We start from the raw sequence: 24183 nt of genomic DNA, 5'->3' as shown, positions 1-24183 counted from the left end.
CATAAAATAAAAGCTAAAACAGAAACACAGCTGGCTAGAAGACAAAGCAAAGAGAACGGCCAAATGGAAATGGAGAATGGAGAACGGAGAATGGAAATTGAGTTGAAGTTGGAAAAAGAAGTTGGCATTGGCGTTGTGGACGGAGATGGAGATGGAGATGGAGATGGCCAACAACTAGCCGGCAACTGGCGGTTGAACTTGGCTAAAATAAATAAAGCCATACAAAAAGTGTACAAGCAACAACTACAACAACAATTGCGGCTAGCGACTCGGGCTTGATCTCAACTTTAATTCTTGTGTCACACTAAAAGTTTTGAATGCCCATGGAAAGTGTTTGAGCGCAGGGTATACTTGCTGGCTTGGTGAGTATGTAACATGCAGAAGGAACTCTGACTGAAGCTTTTTAATCAAGGCGCTAAAGGAGCTGAGGAATACAATTCCAATTCCAAACAAGAAAGCACCGAATAATTCAATTTGTACAATGATCGATAATTTTGTCGGTTAAAAAGTCTTTAATCCTTAGTTGATTTGTTGTTGATTTTTAGTATTCCATTTTTTTAGTTCTCTACTTAGGGTATCTCTCAGTCGCGCATCGACTTCAAGCCTTAGTTGCTCGAGCGTAACTCAAGTATTCTAATAACTAGAGCTACCAAACCGAGTATAAAGATATTTTTAGTTTTCTTCATTTTATTTTATTTTTTTATTCTCTACATAGGGTATCTGTAAGTCGTGCATCGACCACTGTGGAGCAGTCTCTCTAGCTCAGTCGAAAAGTTCGACGAGCAAGCATAATGAAAATGAAATAGTTTTGTGGGCGCATCCATAATTCAATTTGTGGCTAATTGCGAACAGTTTTAATGAACAGCAAAAATTGTGGAGCTGGAGCCAACTGCTGCAGCCAGTTAGCCAGTTGTGTTGGCCAATTTATGGGCCCGATTCCCTTTTGGCACGCAATTTGGCTCGCAATTAAATGTTTGCAGGCGAGTTATATAAAAAAGAACTAATGGAAAAACTATTCGCATTTTATTTACTTGCTCTTGTGTGGAAATAACACGAGACTTTTTCACTTATTCACGCGATACTTTGGCAACTGCAATTGCTGCTGCTGCATTTTCTTCTTATTGTTCTTGTTCTTCTACGACTACGCTGCTTTAGCACCGAAACTTAACTGGGCTGAAATTTCAATTTGTGGACAGAGGCTGCCGCTGCAGCGGCTTTTAATGGCGAAATTCTTGCGGTTCACGTGTAAGATTTGTGGCATAACTTAACAGATTGGCGGTTCGCTCGGTGGCTCGTTCGGTGGTGCTGCCGCCGCACTGCAGAACTGCAGCACTGCAACGAGCTCTGGCTACGTGCTGGAATTTACAGATTGCTGTCTCGTCGTTATTTTATTTTTATTTGTACAAATTTAATCGAATTGAGTTGTAATGGAGCGTCTCAGCTCTTAGAAATTTGTGCGAAAACTCAAGAAATAAATTTCGAGACTACAGCTGAACTATTTGGCAAAGCCAGAGAATGAATTGTAATATCAATGCATTTCAATGTATATATAGGAATTCGACCTCATGATAGAACTGAAAATATTTTGTAGGAATTGCTTTTACTATCCTAAATATCTTAAGTTTGCATTAAATTTTAAGAGAAGCTGCCATATGTTATTATTATTTATTCTCTTTTCTATTCGAAATGAGTTGGGATCATTTAAAATGAAAATTTTATATTAGAATAGATTTGAAATTAATTTGAATTTTTTTTAAATATATATGCAAATATTATAAAAAATTTCAACAAAGAAAGCCATATAGAATTGAACTGTTTAGGAACCTTTCAATTCGAATTTTTTGAAAAAAAAAAGCTCACGTATAATTTGCAAAAATAATTGCTCATTAACCAAGAAATAAACTTTTATAGATTTACGTAAAAATTCCTCATTTTCGAAATTCATTTGAGAGAGTCAAATTTGCTCGTGGCATTCCAGCCATATTTTTGCCAATATGATATAATGATATATAAGTTGGTATGATAATTTTAAATTTTCATTTTTGAATAATCTAAGAGAGGTTTTACCAAAGATACATAAGTAAATCTATCTATAACAAAAGTCAAATTTCTATTTGAGATAGAGACGTTTTGAATTCACTTCTGAAATAAACTTTTAGCACTTTAGGGAATTCAGGGAATTCCAAGCAAAAGAAGTAGAGTCAAATGGAGACACAACACCTTCTATGGCTTCTAGGCATTCCACATATGTATCTGTTCTCTCTTTGTCGCCCTTTCGCTTATGGGCATTTGCATAAATAAATATTTATTTTATTTGTATTTTGTGCGGAGTTCGCAATTAATTTATGGCCCGCTTTACGAGCTGATATTATTTTAAAAATGCTTTCCATTTAACCCAATTTCTAGGTCTTGAGCTCCACTTTTCTGTGTGTGTTTTTATAGTTTTATTTTATTTTTTAGTTTTTTTTTTTAAACTTATTTCGCCTAGAGTTTTGTTTATTAAGCCAATTTTTGCTGTGTGACTCATTTGTTGTATTCGAAAGATACAGAGATACAATGAGGTAGCTAGAACCGAAAGCACTTTTGTTCACATGCCAGCGATCGGTAATTTTATACTCGATTGTTGTTGTTGCTGTAGGTAAATGCACACCTTAATTGTTGTTGCTGGCCATTTTTTTATAAACAATTAAATTTTGCTTTGTTCGTTTGCCTGCAATTAAAACGTTGAGATACAAATCCAGCTAAAATATCTTATTGCACTTATTACACAAACTAATTGGAAACGGTTTCCGCTTTGCGATTTATTTTAGTTGAAATTGTTGTCGATGATGTCGTTGTTATTACTGTTGTTGTTGTTGTATTATTGCCATGATTTATTTGAAATTGTTGTTGTTTAGCTTTAGAAATGCGATAGGCAAAACTTTAACTGTGTGTGTTTGTGTGTTGGAGTGTATGTGAGTGTGTATATACTTTGATTTATAATGCCTCAAGCTTTAACTGTCGACGATGGTTGTTGCTGTTTTAGCTATTGTTGTTGTTGTTGTTGGAGTGATAGTTGTATTAGCTGTGCCTTTAGATTGTTTTTATTTATTTTTTAGCGTGCGCACGACGAGGCAGCTAACTGCGTTTCTGACATTAGACTGAATGGCCCGAACCGAAAACTGTCGCGGTCTGAACTTAACTGCGCCTCGGCAACGACTACATCGGCTCTCTCATTTGTTGTTGCTGTTGTTGTTGTCTAGTTCGTATGTCGGTTCGGTCGTTCGCGCGCGCGTTGATATTCACACATGCTGTTAGTCCGTTAACAGCGCTGTTGTTGCTCTGTTATGCTCGTGGCAAACAAATGACTGGCTGGTTTGGTTGGCTGCGTTGGCTTGGCAATCGTTGCGCTCTCGCATTCGTGCGCTCTTTCGTGCATGTAGCGAAGCGTAGCGGTAAATGCTTCGGGCATATAACACACATTCGGCACCGGGATCCAGCCATCGTCGTACTCGTTGCTCGCCTTTTCATCACATTTGTTTTGGTTTCGCACTTCGCAGTGCGAAGAGCGCATACATTGTGGATGCTAAGAGAGGAGCAGCAACACCACTGCGCTCTCTTATGGATTGTGTCTAGCTAAGAGAGCCGCACACAACTTGGCTACAGCATAAACGGGTACAATTGGACAACTTGCTTTGGTGCTTGAATACTTAGAAAGATGAAAGCGAGTGCTGGTACCCTGCTCAAAGGGAATATTACAAAAAAAATAAAAATAAAAAAAAAAAAGCAGAAAAGAAAAACTAGAACCAGAAGCAATGCGAGCACTGACAATAAATCACGTGCGCCTCAAACTTGGCTCCCAATTGTGCCTGCTGCAGCTCAGCTGCTGCTCAGCCCAGTCACAAGTAAAAGTTGTCGCAAAGAAATGCTCGCAAATCATTTGCCATGTTTAGAAAACGACGCAACTTGACACAGTTGCCAGATTATGCAACACTAACTAAAGCTAACCTCAAACCAGACCAGACCAGACAGACAACAGCTCTCCGACTAGGAATTCCAACGAACTGGATTCAGCAACTGAAGCCCACCTAGAGACGCCAAGTGTCGCTCAGACAGGCTTGGCCAATTGCCTGTGGTTGCCTTCGTTCCCACCAACAACAACAACAGCTACACAACAATTTCAACAACAACAACAACTACACTTGAAATTTCATTCACTTGGCTCAAATGTTGGTTACTTCGAGTACTCGTCGACTCGCCTCTGCTCTCTAACACTCCACATGATCACGAATACATTTATATGCACACACACATACACACCTTACATATGCGTATGTATGTGGAGCGTATAGCAGAGCTTAAAATCTTTGATTGTGCATACCCTGTAATAGTCATAAAGCCAGTTGCTCTTGACACTAAAGTGTAGCTAAAGTGAAGAAGCGTATCTAAAGTGATCAGAGAATGTATATTAAGAGGGTGTGAAACTGAAGCATTTAATTAATAAATAATTAATTACAAGATAAAATATATAGTATTTCTATATCCTATATTCTTGAGCACGAATTAATTTCATGTGTATTTACAAATAAATCTTTTCAAAATTATGTTCAGCCTGTTTCGCCCGATCTTGGTTTATATTTATTTAATAAGTATTGTTGAAGCAGTAAGCATATATTTTTAAATCTAGAATTAAATCTAGAATTTTTTAACCACTCTCGATTCTTGTAAAGAATATTTTAATATTATAATATAATTTGAATAATAGTGCCTATTGACATTCTATAATGCATATTCTTGTAAGGAATATTTTAATATTATAATATAATTTGAATAATATTGCCTATTGACATTCTACAATGCATATAAGTATATAATAAATATTCTATAAACTTCATTTAGATATGAGCCATTTAGAGTATCTGAACAATTTAAATTGTCGGAAGACACAACATGTTATATTTATAATTTTATGCTGGAAATTGTTAAAAATTGATTTGCTGTATATTATTATAAAAGTTTGTCATTTTCATACAATTATTATACATTTATATACGACTGTGCATCAATTATTTGAATTTAATATAAATTAGAATAATTTTAAAGTGATTTTCTGGACGGACTTGTGCTTGACTCACATACATATTACTATCGATATGAAGATAAGTGAACAAATGTGCATGGAACATGAATATTTGTGCCTATGAATTGTAGCCTCAAAGGGTATCGACTAGCCGGCTAAAATATCTGCTTATCGCCTTTGCTCTCGCATTGCTTGCTCTCTGCGTTCGGGGGACACTTTTTGCTTTCGTTGCAACTTGCACTTTTTGCTGCACAGTCCGCTGCTGCCTGGCGGCAAGTGGGAGCTGAAGTGGAGCGCGGAGTGTGAAGTGTGGAGGGGGAGCATTGAATTGGCCGGGAGTGTCCGATTGGCAAGCAGGGTTCATTAGTTGACTATGCAATGGATTGTTTGTTGGTCAGGAACTGGCGTACTCCGCGCAGACAGAGCTGTAGAGCTGTAGAGCTTTAGAGTAGTTCAATCAGTTGGACAATTTATTTGAACATTTATTTTTAGGGAACTAGCGCAAAGGCCTCAAACTCCCCTCCCACAGCACGAATTCATTTAGATAATTTGTCATAAAAATTGATCAAACAAGCGCATATTGAATCGGGAAGCAGATGCAAATTGCATGTCAACTCTGCTGGTTCCGCGCCCTCCCTTTCCCTCTATCCTTGACAGCATATGCGTGTATGTGTATGTGTGTGTGTGTGTGAGGGTTTAGTGCCTGCGCCCTACAATGACAGCCAGTCACGATTTCCCATTTGCAATATTTATTTATTCATAATTTTGTTCAATTTCTCTTGTTGTTGTCGCATAATCAGCGTCGTTTAGTGGAGCTAGGCAGGTGTGGGGGAGAGGCAGGGGAAGGGGTCTTGGCCATGTTATCGCCAACTGACAAGTTACTCCAAATATTTGGCATTTCTTTTGAGTCGACTTCTACTTGATGAACAAAAGCAAATTGCTTTTTGGTCGAATGGTTGTTGTTGTTGTTGTTGTTATTGTTGCTGAGCTATTTGTTGTTTCATGTCAAAGCGTAATTACTATGGAAATAATATTTTAGGCTAAAACTAACTACAGTTAGGGGCGGCGCATGCATTGTAGGTCGCCACGTGTCGTGTGTGTGTGTGTGTGTTTTTTTTTTTTTTTTTTTGGGCTCATCTGACGTGATTTGCAGTCATAACTCGGCTGAGTTTATTGCCTCACATTTGCATGGCCTAATCTGCGAGCAAGCGAGAAGGAGTGAGTGTGTGCGAGAGAGAGGGAAGGAGGATGATACGCGTTCTTGTTTACACGCCAAAAACAAAGTTGATACAATTATGGGAAGTCAAACAGCCGGTGCGGAACTGTGCGAGCAAGAGTTGCAGCCAAGAAGTGCCGAGCTAGCCTAACTGAATGGCATCCACAGCACGATACACGATCCACACACACAGGTAGCCGCGTTTACTCATTTGGCCGGAGCAGCTGCTGCTGCCGCGGCTTACCTTTCAGCCAACTGCTGCTGGGCCATAATGAAGAACGAAGAGACATTAAGTCAGGTGCTTCAGCTGTTTCTCTGGGGGTTGCTTTTTCGGGCAAGGTGAATGCACCGGCTGCTGGCAACGGCAGTAACGAAAACCAGTCTAGAGTAGTTCATGCAATTGCATTTGCGCTCGTAAATGCCACACAATAACAATGACAATGGCAAACGCCTCTAAGCCCTGACTGTCTGTCTGACCAGGGTCCACAGGTCCACTCGTCCAGCCGTCCAGTCGTCCACTCGTCCAAGTCGAGTTCCAGACATGCCCAGATCGGTGACCCGCTGCCGAGCAGGGGCCCAACTCGAATTCCGACCAGTCAGGCCAGTCATTGCGGCACTCACTAGCCATAAGCTTTAGCATTTTGTTTTGTTTCTTGTCTTCCAACTCACCAAAAAAAAAAAAATAAAAAAAATAATAATAATAATAATAAGCAAAAAAAAAGTTTCCACACTGGTTACGTACAGCTCTATGTGAAGGTAAACAGAAAACAGAAAAATGTGCTGTGGCTCACTTTTTACTTATCATATTTCATTTGCCTACACAAAGAGCTGACAGCCAGCGAACAGAGTTCATTTAATAGCTAAAGAAATGTCTCCACGAATGTCTCTAACGAAGTCAAATCCACAAAGATATATCATTTAAAGACAATAATTGTTATCTGTTGTTAATTCGATGAAATAATCATTAAATGTTTTGCTCAGACTCGATATTAAAATCTTCCTGCGAAATATTTATAGTGAATGAAACATTAAATCGTGTAAACCCTCGATTTATAAAAAGCAGATAGTCAGAAGAGGCTCGGAAGACTGTTAAACAATCGAATTCTGCGATAAATTAATTTAAATTTTAATAATGAGTATGTGTGTGTGTGTGTGAGTATTACTGAATGTCAGCAAACACTTACAGCTGCGTTAATAAAATGTCGTGCGACTAAGCACTAATTGTCCTCCAAATCAATAACAGTATTCATATAATATTCTAAATGTTAGTTTCAAATTGTTTTCAAAGTATTGATAGCGAAGTGTTTTGTGTTGCTAGACACGCTATTAATACTACTATTTTATATATGTATGTATATATGTATAATTTCCAAAAAATGTGAATGCAATAATAATCTACTTAAATCTATTATAAAGCTAAATATTTTATTGAATTAAAACAAATAAAATGGTATTAATTGAACTTACTATTAAAGCGAATTTTTTCAAAAATGATCTCTATTTATTCCTAATTTTCTACACCTAACACTACTGTCTATATAAAAGGCTGATGCATTTAAAATAAAAAGAAGACTTTTTCAGAATTCCCTTCTTGAATTATTCAACCGAAAATGTGCCCTTTCATTTGTTGCAAGTTGTGTGGAGGGCGGCACTTCTATTTTCATAATCGTAACTTAATTGAAGGAATTTGAAAAGACCTGCTCTACCCCATTTCTAATTTGCAGAACTTCAGCGCTTGTCCCACTGTCTTCAGTGCAGATGCAGACAATGACCATGTCGGCGCATATGAACAATCATAGAAATGCATTATGCATGGCAGATTAAACAAAAATTATTAGCTAACAACGATTGCCTAGGGCAACTAAGGATAGAACGAGAGAGAGAGAGAGAGAGAGAGAGTGAGAGAGAGAGAGAGAGGGAGAGAGGGAGGGAGAGGGACAGACTTATTGTGAGTTGCGCTTGGCAAAAATATTTTTGAGAATTACGGGGAAAAACGTACGTTCAATGCACTTTGACCGTTCCTCTGTATCGGAATCTAGAAAATATGGTCAGTCGGAATGAATAATGCAGAAGTTGGCGGCAGCTGACGCCATAATGCAATAAACAGCAAAGCGGGTTGAATGATGGCATAGCGGAGCTGCAGAGTGGGTGAGCCAATGGTGAGCAAATGTAGGGTAGGGGGCGTGGCAGGGGTGTGGGCAGATTGACAGGCGATGGGGACGGCTATGCCTCAATGCGTGCGCAGCGGCGAATGCTTCCGTTTCCGTTCTTAATAGCTTTATTGTGATTTACTCAACAGTGGCAGCAGCAGCAGCAGCAACAGCACCGAATAACAACAACAGCAAAAACAACAACAACAACATTAAGCAAAAGCAATCAACTGAATTACAACAGCGTTAAAAGTGCATTGATGAAGGGGCAGGAACGACAACAACAGCAGCAACAACGATGTCACGAATAAAAATAACAACATTTAACAAAGTATATATGCAAGTAAAATAAAAATAAAATAGCAAAACATAAAAAAACAACAGCTGGAATTACGATGAGCACAATTAAGGCAAACGTGAAAAGCGAAAAATGCAAAGAGAATTTTAAATGGGGCTTTCAATTTTATAAATGGGAGAGCTATATGTCGCATTATCTTGAAATGTCATCTAGTATGTCGCGCTCTTTATGTATGTGTGCAACTCACTGTTTGAGCTGATTGACTGATGGACTGATTGATCGAGAAGTATGCACAATAACAGGCCAAAATGGGTGCAAATGGTTTATCCTTTTGTTTTTAATCGAAATCATTTTAATAGTTATTCTTAGCCAAAAATTGAAATGTTTTACCGAGTGGAAAAAACTATCGTACAGGGGTAAAAATATCATTAAAAATAAATTTTAAAATTTCATCTGTCCCACACATGACACATGAATTTATGGTAGTTCAGTTTATGCTTTTCTTTAGAAAGGGGTGAATATATATAGAAAGTGATGTGTCGAAAGAGAAGCATCAACTTAAGTCAACTTAAGTAAGTTTACGTTTTTACTTCGATTCATCGAATTTAGCTTTATTATTGATGTATTCTTTAAGAACATTTTGCAAAGAGATCTTACTACAATCTTAATTCTGTAAAGTAGCATCCATATCATAAAAATATACATTTTGAAAATAAAACAAATTATGATTTCCATATAAATCGATAGATGACGATTTTCTAAATTTTGAATATTTTCTACTTTACATTTGACTCAGTTTTATTCTTGACAAAGAAAGTTAAATGTTTAATAACAAAATTTTAACAAATCCCTCATGAAACAGTTGCTAAAAAGGGTCATCCAGATATTCACATTTTTTTTTTATATTTTATTCCTCCCACAGACCTCAAACTTCAATATTTTTCATTATCTTTCAGTTCCAGTTTCCTTAGCATTAGCATATATAAATTTTTTTTTTTCCACAACTGCTGTGCTCTGTAGGATTCGTTCAGAGCCTTTATTCGAATTACCTTTTCCGCTTGCAAATGCTTTTTATGTACAGGTGAATTTCCTGTTTGCTTCGATAGCTTTAACTTGCGTAAATTGAAAATTTTTCAAAAGAATCTCAACTTAATGAGTCAGAAAAGTGTCACCAGAGGTTAGCCGTTTATTATGGCTGCAAGGGGAGTTGTCAGCAACAACAACAACAACAACAACCACATGTAGAACAACTACAGCAAGAACAACTCGTTTGCCTTCGGCATTGTGGCTTTTAATGAACTTTATGCCCACCCGCTTCCGCTTTTGCTTTGGTCGCTCATTTTTCTGTTTTATTTTATTTTCTTCTTTTTGCTGTCTCTTTGCTCATTTTGTGCGCGCTTTAGCTTTATGCTTTTGACACGCACAAACACACACACACACACACCCATGCACACATGCAGAGAGAGACAGTATATAGACAGGTATGTGTAATTATTTGTCACACCTGAGTTGGCGCACGGCTCAGACAACCGACAACCGACAACAGACAACAGGCAACAACTATACAAAAGGCATTTGGTATTAAAAAAAGGCGTCTCACTTGGCTGAGCCACCAGCGAAGCGACCAACAGACCAACCAACCGGCCAACCACTTTTCTAAACGCTATATGCCACACTCATACACACACTCACTCGCACTCGCACTCGCACTGGCACTTGCACTCACATTCACATTCACATCTACATTCATTTCTATATAGTTGACGTCTGACGGTATGCCACATTATGTACTCTATATAGGCAGATACATACTTGTTTATACCCCGTAATTTGGCCAAAGACTGAGTAATGCCTGCCCGTCTCTCTGTCTGTCTGTCTGTCTCTCTGTCTGTCCGTCTGTCAGTCAGTGAGCCAGTCAGTCTTACTGTCTGTCATACAGAACAGAAATTCGCTTCATATTTACCTTTTCGCTTCCTTCTTCCTTTTCCATCCCACATAATTTTTTTCATTGAATGACGTAAGCGCATTGTTCCACGACTTTGACCAACGATATGGCTGCCTTTTAGCGTTCATTAGTTGGGGGTAGAAACTCCACGTATATTCGAGTATACATGGCATAAAGTTTGATTGACACACTCATACATATATTAATTTGAGCACTGTTTGAGGCGATTCTTCCTCACTCTCTCTCTCTTTCTTTCTCTCTCTCTCCCTGAATGTGGCGCTTTGGCAGTGGGCATATTATTGAATTGTTTACACAGGACTCAAGCCAAAGTTGGCAGGCAGCTAAATTACATGTTGCTGAGTAGAGAAGTTCTTAATTTTTGATGCCCTGAGCAACAGAAAGAAACTCAAATTGTCCATGCTCAACTGGGTTTGCCTCTGAAAGCAAAATATTATTGTTTTATTTGCTCATGAAATCTCTACAGCAAATATTTCATTTGCTCAGCATTTAGAATTATGAACTTTTTCTATTGACATAATTTATTAAAATTTGTAATGGGGAATTCACCGGGTGATTTTTATTAAATTAGACAGAATCGAAAATTGTATAACATTAATGCTATATATATAATTAAATTATATATAATTAAATTAAATTAAAAACAATTCTTTTACTTTTGCTTTCACTTTTCATATTCCAATTAATTGCCAACTATCGATGACTATCTCCTTCAGTATCGATTATACCACTTTAGTATAATCGATACTTAGCTATAGTAGTAGCTTTTAATTCCTATTGGCCTGCAATTTCAATATGATTTTGTCTATGTCCAGTGGCCAAGATATTTGTAATTGATATAAAGTCTTTAACTCTTATATTAATTTTACATTTTGTAGATAAATGTAATCATTACAGACTCTGGGAAAATCTTATTATATTTGTTATTGTGTTAAAGTGAAGGTTAGCTGTAACTATTAGAGAGGGGAGGGAACACTTTCTGTGGCCAGTCTACGATTGCATTGGGTCTTTGCAATTTTGAATGTGAGTCTGGTATTTGGATAATTTGCTGTGTGATTGAAACGCACATTTGGGCAATTGGCCGCTCGCTGATTCGCAGTGCCATTAGATCTGTATGTGGAGCAGCCCCAGCCCCAGCGGGCAGCGAATGGCAACGAAATTGAACTTCGCTTGACTGGTCAGCGAAACGTGCAACAATTTGTGGCAACAGCGCCACGGGGTTTCTGCCACTGATGCCGCTGCTGCCACCTCTGCTGCTGCTGCTGCTGCAATGTGTGTGATTCGTGTCTGGAGAACTGCGACCACATTTGAATTTAGCTAAGTGACGCGTGGCTCAGCGCAAAGCCGAACTAAGCCAAAACATTAGACGGGTTCTTCTTGGCCGTAGGCCCGACTGCCGCTGACATGGCTAAGCCCCACGCACTTGGCCGCTGCGAGAGGGTTTCACTTAATGGCCAATTGAAATAATGCGGCTTGTCGAGTGAATCATTTGTGCAGTCGTCGCACTCCTCGACTTTTGGAGCGGCTCTCTCGGTCATTTGACTTGCGGTTTTTCGACCTGGCCACACATCTATCGCACACATGCGTCTAACTGCGACTGCATCTGCATCTGTATCTGTTTATCCGTATCTGTCGCTTGTTTTTGTAATTTATGATTTCCTGCGCAATTTGCATGCGAGATTAAAATATCAAAACGCGAAGCCGCTTGCGCTTAATTGCAGCGCCATTCAATGTAAATTAATTTATATGTGTTTCGGCTCTGCTTAAATGTGATTAAATTAATTACTGCGTTTTACCTACGAGACGAGCGTCGCGTCGGCTATGCTGAGTGCAGCTTATGCCGATGCATGCCAATGCAGCGATTTCAATCTCAAGAGCTGACAGACGTGAGAGCCAAACACGCCACCAGCTCAGATAATTGCGACTCTTTGTCTCGATTTGCAACTGCATTGAATAGTCAACAGTCGAAGCCGGCTGCAGTGCCCAGATTTATCAGATATTCAGCTTATGGTAGTCAAGTGCCGTTAGCAATAATCAAAATAGTTGCTCAAACTGTTTTTCAATTCAATAAAGTCAAGAGGACTTTCTAAACATTATGCATAATCGTCTATACATCTCAAATTTCAGGGTAATCAATGAATACTAATTTCGGCTCGAGTGCTCAGAGTTAATTCATTTCATTAATTTGCAGTTAATCTTGTCAACTTATGCACATTTAATCTGTTAAAAGGAGCATGCCTTAATTGTCATTGTCATAAGCATCTTTGAATATATATGTAAGATTATACATACTTAAATATGCTAGGGACATTAATAAATAGTTGAGATATAATGTAATGATGTGATTCCAGTGAAGCTTGGTAGTAATTACAGTGGGAGTAGTAATATCTCTATAAATGTTAGTGGGGGAAGTAAATGAATTAGTGCAAAAATAAATCTTAGAGTCGCAGCACTTTGGCATACTCTCTAAAATAGGTATATTTAGTAGTATGCGAAGAAGGAAAGATTGTAAATATTGCCGTGGTCATAACATTAATAATAGTAATGTAGTAATAGAGTACTAGTAAGTAGTATTACTAGTAAAAAGTATAATGAGTAGGAATAGTAGTAGTAAAGGAGTAGTGCAAGTTAGGATAGAATAAATAGTATTGAGTGTATTAGTAATAGAAATTGTCGTATTAGTAGGAGGAAAAACAATAATAGTATATAATAGTAATGTAATATTATCTATTGCAATAGTAGGAATATTTGTGTTGCTATAGAAATAGTTAAAAATGAATAATAGTAATGGGGTAAACACTGTAGGAGAATATCAGAAATCATGCCAATACTAGTATCAGTAATATACTAGCAATAAATGTAGCGGTAGGGGAATAGTAGTAATAGTAAGAGGAGTAACAGTAACAAACTTATTACAACAACAATAGTTGGATTTTTCTGCTCCTTATTACTATTTAATTATTTGTCTGTCTGTGACTTCGCAGTGGAACAAGTGTGACCTGAGCAGGGCACACGGATAGATGGCAATGCTCAGTTGGAGCATATTCGAGGGCTCCACTTTGAAGGTCAATGGGATAACTCCTGGCTCCAAATTGGAATTGAGCCCTTGCAGAGGAGGTTTTTTAGTCGGTAAGCAGTCATGCAGTCCGACACACCAGCCACAGCGACAACCTGACTGACGGTGCATAAAGCATTTTTACCTCAGCCAAAAAAAAAAAAAAAAAAAAAAAAAAAAAAAAAAAAGGTTGAAAAAGTCGCATTATGATATACATTTATTATATTTTTTCGCTACTTATATGTGAATAAAAAAATTATGAACAGAAAATGGATGGCAAATAGTATAATTTTAGACTACTTCGCTTAATAGAAATGAAGACATACATATGTATGATGTCTGTGCTACTCACCTTTCCAAAAGAAATGTCGCAGTTACATTCAGTGCTCTGGCTCCAGTTGAAGTCTGTAAATAAGAGATGTGGATAAATCGAATCAGATAAATATTAAGCTTTAGCGTATTATCAGAGTATTTCTGATTAAAGTGGCAAGAAGAAGAAGAAGAAGAAGCAGTTCCAAAACAAACCCAAATACTTGATTGCGATGGCTCCAAATTGATGCATTCAATAAGAGAAGCTACGAGCAGTTGAGGAACAGCAGCAGCAGCTGCTGCTGCAGCTTTCGACCTTTTTGGCTCACTTTTGAGCACCCTCGGGCAGGAGCAGGAGAGCCTCTTGCCTCTCTCTCTCTCTCTCTCTCTCTCTCTAGCTCACCCTTTATCTCTCGCTCTCTTTTTAGCTTTTAGTTTTATTTCAATGCAATTGCAAAATGCGCTTCTTGCGATTCAATTCAATTTATCTTTGATTTTCACTGCTGCAATACTAGTCGTACGTCCATCTCTCTCCCACACTCTCCCACTCTCTCTCTCTGTGTCTCTCTCTCTCACTCCCAATTTGATTAATTTTGTATATATTTCGCTTCAGTCAGCTTTAAATTTAGCTCTCCGTGTCTCCCAGCTACTCAATGGTCCAACTAATTGCAGTTATTCCAGTGGCCATTGTCCGGTTGCTCTTTGCTAAATTACTTTGGCAATTAGCAGCTCGAAGCCCCGCCACCCCCTTGACACCTGGTCCGCAATTCAATTTGCTTGTTGTTGCCGCTAGAGCAGCCACGGAGCTCATTTTGTTCGCTTGTTGCACCACACACACAGACACACACACTCACAATCACTATGCTCAATAGGCCAAAAAAAGAATACAAATAAAAAAAAAAACAAGTAAGAAAGCTCCAGTCGAGACTGCTCGACTAGGAGACACCCTGAACCCTCCAAGCTGATATTCTAATCATTCTGCACTTCTTTTATGCACACATACATACACATGCATCCACACGCACGCATAAGCCTGCGCTCTGCTAACTGCGCAGTAAGCAGCGACTGCGCTTGGGCTGCGCTGCAGTGTGGGCAATATTATGAGAATTTATTTGTTAAATAATTTCTTTTATAGACATACGATCTTAATGATATGGTGAATATGTGTGTATATTCCAAAGCCCAAGTCTCTAGTATTTGAAATACGCTTTTTACAAAAGTGATGGTGAGGGGGTGAATTTAAGGGTGGGGGTAAATTTTAACAAAAACCGAAATTGTATAAATTGCATATAAGCATACATTAAAAATTTGGAGACTCTAGCAATAAGGGTGTAGAAGATATAATTTTATAACTGGTTTTCGATAAGGTTTTTTATCGATAAAAAAAGATCGGGATGAGTTATCGATTTTTAATGATAAACTTGATATGCGCGCTGTAATTACGGACATTTTAAAAAAAATTTGAAGTCTCTAGCTCCTATATCTTCTGAAATCGACGCGTTCATACATACGGACGGACGGACGGACGGACGGACGGACGGACGGACGGACAGACAGACGGACAGGGCCAAATCAACTCAGCTCGTCGCCCTGATCAAGAATATATATACTTTTTGGGGTCTGCCACGCCTCCTTCTGCCTGTTACATACTTTTAACAAAACCATTATACCCTGATTTCCCATTTTCAATGGGTTCAGGGTATAAAAAAAAAAACGCCAACAAAGCCTTCTAAACATGTTGTGGCCCGCCCTTTGGCGGCATTGTTGTAAATTTCGTTTTGGCACTCCTAAATTCCTTTGCTGCATTTATGCAAAGGCCCAACTGCTGCTGCTGCTGTTGCAACCAAAACAACAATAACAACAACAACAACAACAGCTTGGTAGTAACTAATTTTATTACAACGCCACAGCAAAGAGCCCCCAACTGAATAGAGGCGACTCCTTTTCAGATCCCCCTTTATGTGGCTCTCGGAAAACAATGTCAGCTTTACACTCTGAGTTTTTGCTGTTTCTGTTGCTGTTGTTGTTTGCTACACTGAGCAAAATTTACCATATGTTGTGTAAATCTTTAATGAAATCCGCCACAGTGGCAAACACAGAGTTGCATTTTAAAGCAGGAACAACCTCAGGGACCGCACGCTGCAGCAATTGTTGCTGCTGTGGCAGCTACAACTACAACTGCTGTTGTTGTTGTTGTTGTTGCTGTTGCTGTTGTCCGTACTGCCACCAAAGTGGAGGCTCAATTTTCTAAGCCAATTTAGTCGCACAGCGCCGGCCAATGTACAAAATTCCAAGCACAACAAACAAACAAAAGGTGTCAGGGGAGGGGTGGCAGGAGGCTCGCCTGCTGCGCTATGCAAAGAGGCAGCTCATGGCACAGTAAAGGTTGATGCTGCCAATTGATTCTTATTGCGATGGAACCGTAAAAGAAAGCTCGGCTCATGGCAATATCAAAATCATTTCAATAAACTGGAGCCAAAAAGTCGAGAGCTGACTAAAACCAACACAAAGAAGCCGGACAAAAAAAAGTTGATCTGCCTTTAGTTCAGACCCTGACCCCATTGCAACTAAGATGAAATTCAATTTAATTAAGCAATGAGTTGATAACTGATTTGCAAATACAATATATATGCTTAATATAATAAAAATCACTATTTATAGACTTAATTCAGTCTTATTTTAATGATTGATCGAACCTTTTTAAATAACATACTTGATATAATATAAATATTCTTGAATACTTAATTTAAGATTATTTTGATTATTTTAATTTGATCGCTCTCTCTTCTTCAATTAATTTTTTCTTGTACCAATTCCACTATCGGTTATAATCTCCAACGCTAGGGTCAACTATCGATTACATTGAAAGCCAACTACCGATAGTTGACCATAACGCTCCTCCTCTTATTTTTATTCGTCTACTACCCTATTATGATAAAGCTTCTACGAAGTACTGTTAATGTATGCCTACTAACATATTTATGAAATAAATATGTTAATGCTTTAGGATTATTTTCATATATGAATATATCAGTGGTGAATGGAATTGAAAAATAAATATAAGTATTACTAAATATTTTAAATATTTCGTTTTGATTTCAGATACAAAATACAATAAAACTATAATTATAATTATTTTTTTACTGAAAAATTATTGTAAAATGAGGTTGAAAAATATTAATAATAATAATACAAATGTTAAAGTAAATGTAATTTTAAACGGCAAAGAGGAGAATTCTCAGAACAGGCGGCAAAGAGTGTACGACAGCAAACCATAGTCTCGTGGAAGGCGAGATGGTCATGCGAAAGGTAAGGAAGATGGACCGCTAGAATAATCCGCGATCTAGAGAAGTGGATAAATAGAAAACACGGTGAAACGTCGTTCTATTTGACACAACTACTCTCCGGACATGGATACTTTCGAAAGTATCTAAATAAGATGGGGAAAACTGCTGAATCCAGCTGTATTTACTGCGAAAGTGCAATGGACGATGCAGAACACACTTTCTTCAACTGCAACAGGTGGTCGGAAGAAAGAATCGACGTGGCAGAAACAGTCGCTGAAGTCAAAGTAGAGACATTAGTACAGCAAACGTGCAGTAGCATAGATGCTTGGAAAAATGTCTATGACTTCGCCTAAAAGGTTCTTCGGCGGAAGAACTATGACCTGGCACACAGGCAGGCACACAGAGGGCAACGCTCATTTAGAGCACAATATGGGGCTCCACCTTGAAGGTTAATGCGGGATAACTTCTGGTTCCAAGGTGGTCTCGAGCCCCAGAAGAGGTGGATTTTTTAGTCGGTAAGCAGCCATGCAGTCCGACACACCGGTCAGAGTGACGACCTGACTGACGGTGCATAAAGCATTTTTTCCTACCTCAACCCACAAAAAAAAAAAATAATAGTAATTTTAATTTATATGATGCCATCCGTATATAAAATACAATACAAATATGTTTTATGCACGTTATTACAATCTGTTTAATGAATGACAGATGAAGATAAAATTAAGCCTTTATTTCATCTAAAAATATTCCTCTCTTATATATAACTTATATTGCTTAATATATAATAATACATTAAACATATTCACATTTAGTATCTAGTATTTTTACCAAAATATATTATGGCCTCTTACGCTCATTGGGCTTACGCTTCGCTGTCGAAAAAGCCGCTAAAAGCTGAGATAAGCTTTAAGCCGGTTGTGTAGGTAAAACATGTATGGTACCCATCCCCCTATACATGCATAGGTACACATACTCGTATGTAGCTGGCGCTAAAGGCAATTTGCTGTGCTCTGGCAATATGTGGCGGGTTTTTAAGTATTCTCAGCACACTTTGTGCCTGTGCATGCAGTGAAGAGTCGGAGCAGCAACTCAATAAAAGGAAAATAAAGCTAAAAGGAAGGCAGCTGGGGAAAAGCTGGCTGCCCATAATTTGCAGCTATATTCCTGTGCATAGTCACAATAAACTCAAGTGCTGGCCAACATTCGAGCTTTGAGCCAACATCGACAGGCTGTCAATTAAAATGGAGATGTTTAAGTTTTTGCAAGCAAGCAAGCACTGAAAAGGCTTCCTTCTGAGCTGTCCGCTGTCCTCTGTCCGCCGTCTGCAGTCTGCTGTCTGCTGTCTGCACAGGGGCGTGGGCCAGCGCGGGCTCAGGGGGTTAACTGCTGCATTTCCATGTTGATTTTTTATCCCATTTGAACTTTGACCCAATTTGTTTGGCTACCAATTCCGGGAGCATTCCCTGTCATCCTTGCGCTTGCCGGGATTGCCTTGCTAGCTCCGTCGCTTCAGCAGCAACAGCAGCAGCAGCCACTCCAAGTCGAACTCCACGCTGATTGCACGTGGCACACAGTCACACAGTCAGACAGCCAGACAGCCAGACAGAGAGACAAACACACATATATGTATGTCTGTCTCCGTCTTTGTGTGTGCGTGTGTCTGCTATATCTACATATGCATTTGTGCTACAAATTGAAGTCTTCAGCTAGAAGTCACGAAATCTAGAGTAGTAGTCTAGTAGTGTCTTTCACTTGCTCCACTGCAAGCGAGAATACGTGCCCTGTGCATCATATATTCGCACATAAATATATTTTTATACAGATATATATATATATATATATATATATATATATATATATATATATATATATATATATATATATATATATATATATATATATATATATATATATATATATATATATATATATATATATATATATATATGTATGTATGTATGTATATTGTATGGCGTATTTCGTATTCTGTATTTCGTTTTCCCTTTGCTGTTGAAAGGAAATTGCTTGTCTGCGCCTATGCAGTCACTCCTCCTGCTACTTCTGCTAGCTGCATGGCTAATAGCTGGCAGCTTGTTTAAGCCTTCTGTGCAGCCCAATTTTCGGCCCCATCTCAAATGCACAGCACATTGTGAGAGACTGCTAGCTGCTGCTGCTACTGCTGCTATTGCTGCTCTTGCAGCGAGAAGAGACTCGATTTATATGTGAAACTCTATAACATGTCTACTTCTGCATGTACACACACCATCACACACATGCACACACGCACACCACTCAGGACGTCTACGTGCCGTTTTTGTGCGATGCAATTTGGAGAAAAACATTGCCAGGCAGTCGACAGTCAGTCTTTTAGGCCCGGCTAAAACACTTTAAGCCCGAAATACTCACGCACACACACGTCAGCTTCGCGTCCTTCTTCGTGTGTATCGCTTATACCCTGAGCCCACATTGAAGTCGACCAACGAGTGTGTAATGCTTCATTTGATATATTTCAGATCACTTTCATTGCAGATCCTCGGAACAAGAGAGGCAAACTGCAGACTTTAGACTTGGAGTTTGATTCGAAATAGTTTTTAGTCATTATCGAACTAAAATTAAGCTTAGTTACCTTTCGATTTCCTTTATTTACAGGCTATATTTGAAATAATTAATGATTTTAATATGGGTTTATTTAGAGTAAATTTAAGCTCTCTCTGACTATCTATATATATTTTTGAATAAGTGGTATACTGCTAGTCACCCGATACAGGGCATCTGCTAGTCAAGCAGTTTCAACTGTATGGCCTTTACTTGTTTTAAATATACCAAGATCTCTCTCTCTATCTCTCTCTCTCTCTCTCTCTCCCTCTCTTTCTTTCGCAAGCTGTGATGCTTCGCAGCTGTGCAACATTTTCTTGCAGGCATTTTTCAGTTTTTGCCCATTTCACGTCTTTCGTTTACTTTTATGGAAATGGACCGGGCACGGCTCCAGGACGCCTTTCAAGGATTTGTTTGAGTGTGTAATGAACTGAGTACAGAGAATGAACTGAAAGAATATGTATGTGCATATATATATATATATATATATATATATATATATATATATATATATATATATATATATATATATATATATATATATATATATATATATATATATATATATATATATACCATCGGCTCATTCCCTGGGCAGTTGGCCATTTTTGAAAAACTAATTTTATATACAGGTATGCTTCAGCTGGCCCATCCATCCGTTCCCTCGAGCTGCCTCTCGATTTGTATTGAATAAATGCAAAAGGCGTGTTAATTGACAGACCATGAAGAGCAGAAGCAAAATATTTTTGCACTTTTCTCCAACTCTGTTTGCCCGCAAACAACTACAATTGCGACTGAGAGGGACAGCAATAAAAAGAAACAGAGTGTGAGGGGGGGGGGGGGGAGGGGGCGTGGCATGAAATGCACTCTGCAAAGGCTGTACAGCGTGCCGCTGCCCTTACCACAGTTGCTGTTCTAAGTGGCAAACGGGGTAAATGAAAAAAAAAAAAGAATAAATGGTTACAACTGAATACGTAAAATGAATACGGTAAAAGCTCTCATTAAATACAGAGCTTTTCTCTTAGTAAGTTGTTAGTTAATCGTGGCTTTCTTTGTTTAATTTTGATACATTTAGTTCTGTGCATATAGTGTGGACTCATGATGAAAATCTAAGTATTGCTTTAAAGTATTAATGAGATTATTTGACATTCATTTATTTCATATTGAGAAGCAGCTATAAATTGTCTCTCACATTTATTTATGATTTAGTTTATTTTAATTAGTTTACATTTACTATTCCTATATATCTCTCTCTCTCTCTCTCTCTCTCTCTCTCTCTCTCTCTCTCTCGTACTCACTCCTTCTCTCTATATCCCTTTCTACAATTATCTATCCAGTTATTTTGTGCTTCCTTTTTCACTATCTGCTCTATCTCTCTCTCTCTCTCTCTCTCTCTCGCTGTCTCTCACTCTCTCTCCCTCACTCTCTCTTGCATCGTCTCTCTCATTATGTCTTACTCAATTTTAATTACAATATCTGTTAGGTATAACTAGATACATTTTTATTGAATTGCTAAATTAGTTAATTGAATTATTAATGAGAGACATAATTAATAATAAATCGATAAAAATAATTATGCATTCGATTTTAATATACTTTTTGAAAAAGCTATAATAGCTGGTAAAGTCATAAAGTGAATATCTTTCACAATAAAATCATAATTAATTATAATATTAAAGTCCACTTGAAAGGAAAGCTAAATTCATATGGAGTTCAAAACGTTTATATTAAATCGAACTACTGCAAAAGTAATTAAGAATGTGAACTGCTTTAAATATTTTCCCCTCGCTCATAAATAAAGGCCCGAAAATCCGTTTATCATGTTTTTTTTTTTTTTGTTTTTTGTTTTTATCGCTTAAGCGAGCTTATGTAAAGTGAGGGCATAATAATTTCGAGCTTAAATTCTTGCCAAGAGTTAATTTTGCTGTTGTTGGTGGCTCGTGAAAGTTCTAAAAGTCCGTCTAACTGTTCAAATGTTCAACTTTTTGCAAGTACCTTCAGCGTTCCATGATGAGCCCCGTCCGACTGCGGGGTTAACGCGAGAGCCAGCAGCCAAGCAATTATGTTAATTTGTTACTGCATTTTTTACTACTTTGTTCGCCTTTTTGCTTTGCATTTTTGTTGTATTTATTTCTTTTTGTTATTATTATTAATAGTCGAGAGCGTGGCGCCTATAAATCTGAGAGCCAGCGGCGCATGGTTTATGACGCTTGGCTGGAGTCGTCTTGGTGTTTGCTGTTGGCTCTGGCCGAGTGGAAGTTGCGTGCGGGCCACTAAATCGCCCATATTTATCTATAATAAAGGCAATTTGGAAAACCAGACACCCTCCCACACACTCGCTGCCCCCCACAGCTCCACCCGGCATAAGCCAAGTCGCTTCGCGTCGAGCCAAACCATGGCAGGCCAACGCCTGGCAGTAAAAATCGATTAAACAAATCGAGTAAATTGCTGGCAGTGTCTGACCCCCCTCGCCCTACGCACACCCTGCACCGCAGCAGGTAGGTACGTGCGCTTATATAGTATGTACATAGTACAGTAGCTAGCCCCCTCCCCCGCTGTCTATAATTATATGCTGGCCATACTACTCCTGCCATATTTTTACTTACTTTGTTTGGCCGCACGACGCGTTGCCAGGCGACGCGCGTCAATAAGCCACGTATACGCGGCGCTGCGCCAGGACACACGAATGTCCTTTCACTTCACTTTTGATATGTACATATATAATATCTCTTCTTTTTTACAACTTTGTTCTGCCACGCGAAATGCAAATGTTATTTACTTAATTTTGCAACTTGATGAATGTTTTATGAAATTCGCCGAGTTTCAGTTTCTGCTTCCTCTACTTATTTTGGTTTCTTTTCTCTTTTCTCTTTTCTTTTTTTTTCACTTAGTCAAATCGTTCACCTAGATGCGCATCCTTGCGGAACTTTCTGGCCAGTTGATGGCAGAATTTTTGCGTAAAATTTTTGATTTTGTAAATCTTTTGGCCCAAGGACATTTTCGCCTAGCATAGTCTCAATAGCTGTGCATCCATCGACATGGGCATGATTACGTCACCATTTTGTGTTATTACGCGTGTCTAGTATTTCGCTGCTGGTATTCAAATGTTGGTATTTTATTTGGTATTCGCATAGCTTTACATAACACTCGCCACTGCCACTGCTGCCATTTGCCACTGCGTCCAATTGCCAACTGTCGTGCCAGGGCAACGCGTGTTTGTTGTTTGGGCCCCAGCGCCAAACGCGTCTCCTAGCAATGTCGAGGTATTTCAGTTTTTCCTTTATTTTTATTTTTATTTTCATTTATTTTTTTATTTGCGTGTCTTAGCCACAAGTCCTTCGTGCTAGCAACAGCAGACGAGCGGGCGAGCGAGCTTGTGCTAGCCCTCGTTGCTGCTAGCTTGTTTTGGCCAGGCCAACAAAAATCGTTATGACTGTTGGCATGACAACAGCGATTGACAGCGAAACAGCGAAAGGGTGTGCGAGAGCAGCTACGGCAATACCCTGGAACCAGCCACGTTTGGCTATGATGAGAGATATATATCTTGTGAGGCGGGCGCAATACGTCCTACAGGCTCAAAGTGGTTCGGCGAATATGGGCAACCTTCTAGGGTTGCCAGATGAGCTCGTCGAATACTGACAACTCTGTAAAACCTGTTTAATAGGTTTTATTTTACTAACGATCTTTGTCTTAATGCATGTAAAGAGCGAACATATTCATTAAGGCATGAATCAATCCAGCTTGCTTTGAACGCAATATTACATTGGAGCAATTTGTTTTTTTTCTTTGTGTTCATATACTCCTAAGAACCTTTTAAATATACTGCTATTAAGTGTGTGCATAAATGTGCATGTGATAGAGCAATTAAAGCCATTCAATTATATAAACTATTATAAGCCATTATATAAACCATTTAAAGCGCCATGGCGAGATTCGATGGCCACGAAGTTTAGCTATAGATCGATAGAATTTGTTTGATGTTAATGATATAGAGATCAAGAAATTGTCGGATGGTCAACTTATTTAGATTGTTTAAAAAAAAAAAATTTTTTTTAAAGTATTTTTACCACTGATCTTACTTAGTTTTACTTGGAAAGTTTAGTTCATCTTCAATTTGCTGTAAATTCTTTATTGAATATAAATGGTATGAAAAACTAAACAAAGTCGATCGAAGCCACAGAGGGCAGAGTCCCTGAATGACTGTGATGGTATTCTGTACAGTATTCTCTATCTTCTCTATTCTTCTGAGTC

General features: G+C 38.4%; 1 long non-coding RNA gene across 1 annotated transcript in view; it reads right to left on the bottom strand.

The window, feature by feature from the left end:
* Nucleotides 1–24183, bottom strand: part of LOC108621279 (uncharacterized) — a 45764-nt gene that overhangs the window by 7189 nt on the left and 14392 nt on the right. The window contains exons 2-3 of the long non-coding RNA XR_001916413.2: nt 14094–14146; nt 2971–11105 (exon numbers count right to left, since the gene is read on the bottom strand). This is a non-coding gene — a long non-coding RNA (uncharacterized LOC108621279). The remainder of the gene's footprint in view (nt 1–2970; nt 11106–14093; nt 14147–24183) is intronic.

This window comes from Drosophila arizonae, chromosome 2 (assembly GCF_054131065.1).
Source record: "Drosophila arizonae isolate 15081-1271.41 chromosome 2, UAZ_ARI_1.0, whole genome shotgun sequence".
NCBI lineage: Eukaryota > Metazoa > Arthropoda > Insecta > Diptera > Drosophilidae > Drosophila > Drosophila arizonae.
The sequence above is the reverse complement of the archived record's forward strand: the minus strand, read 5'-3'. Positions and strand labels throughout refer to the sequence as shown.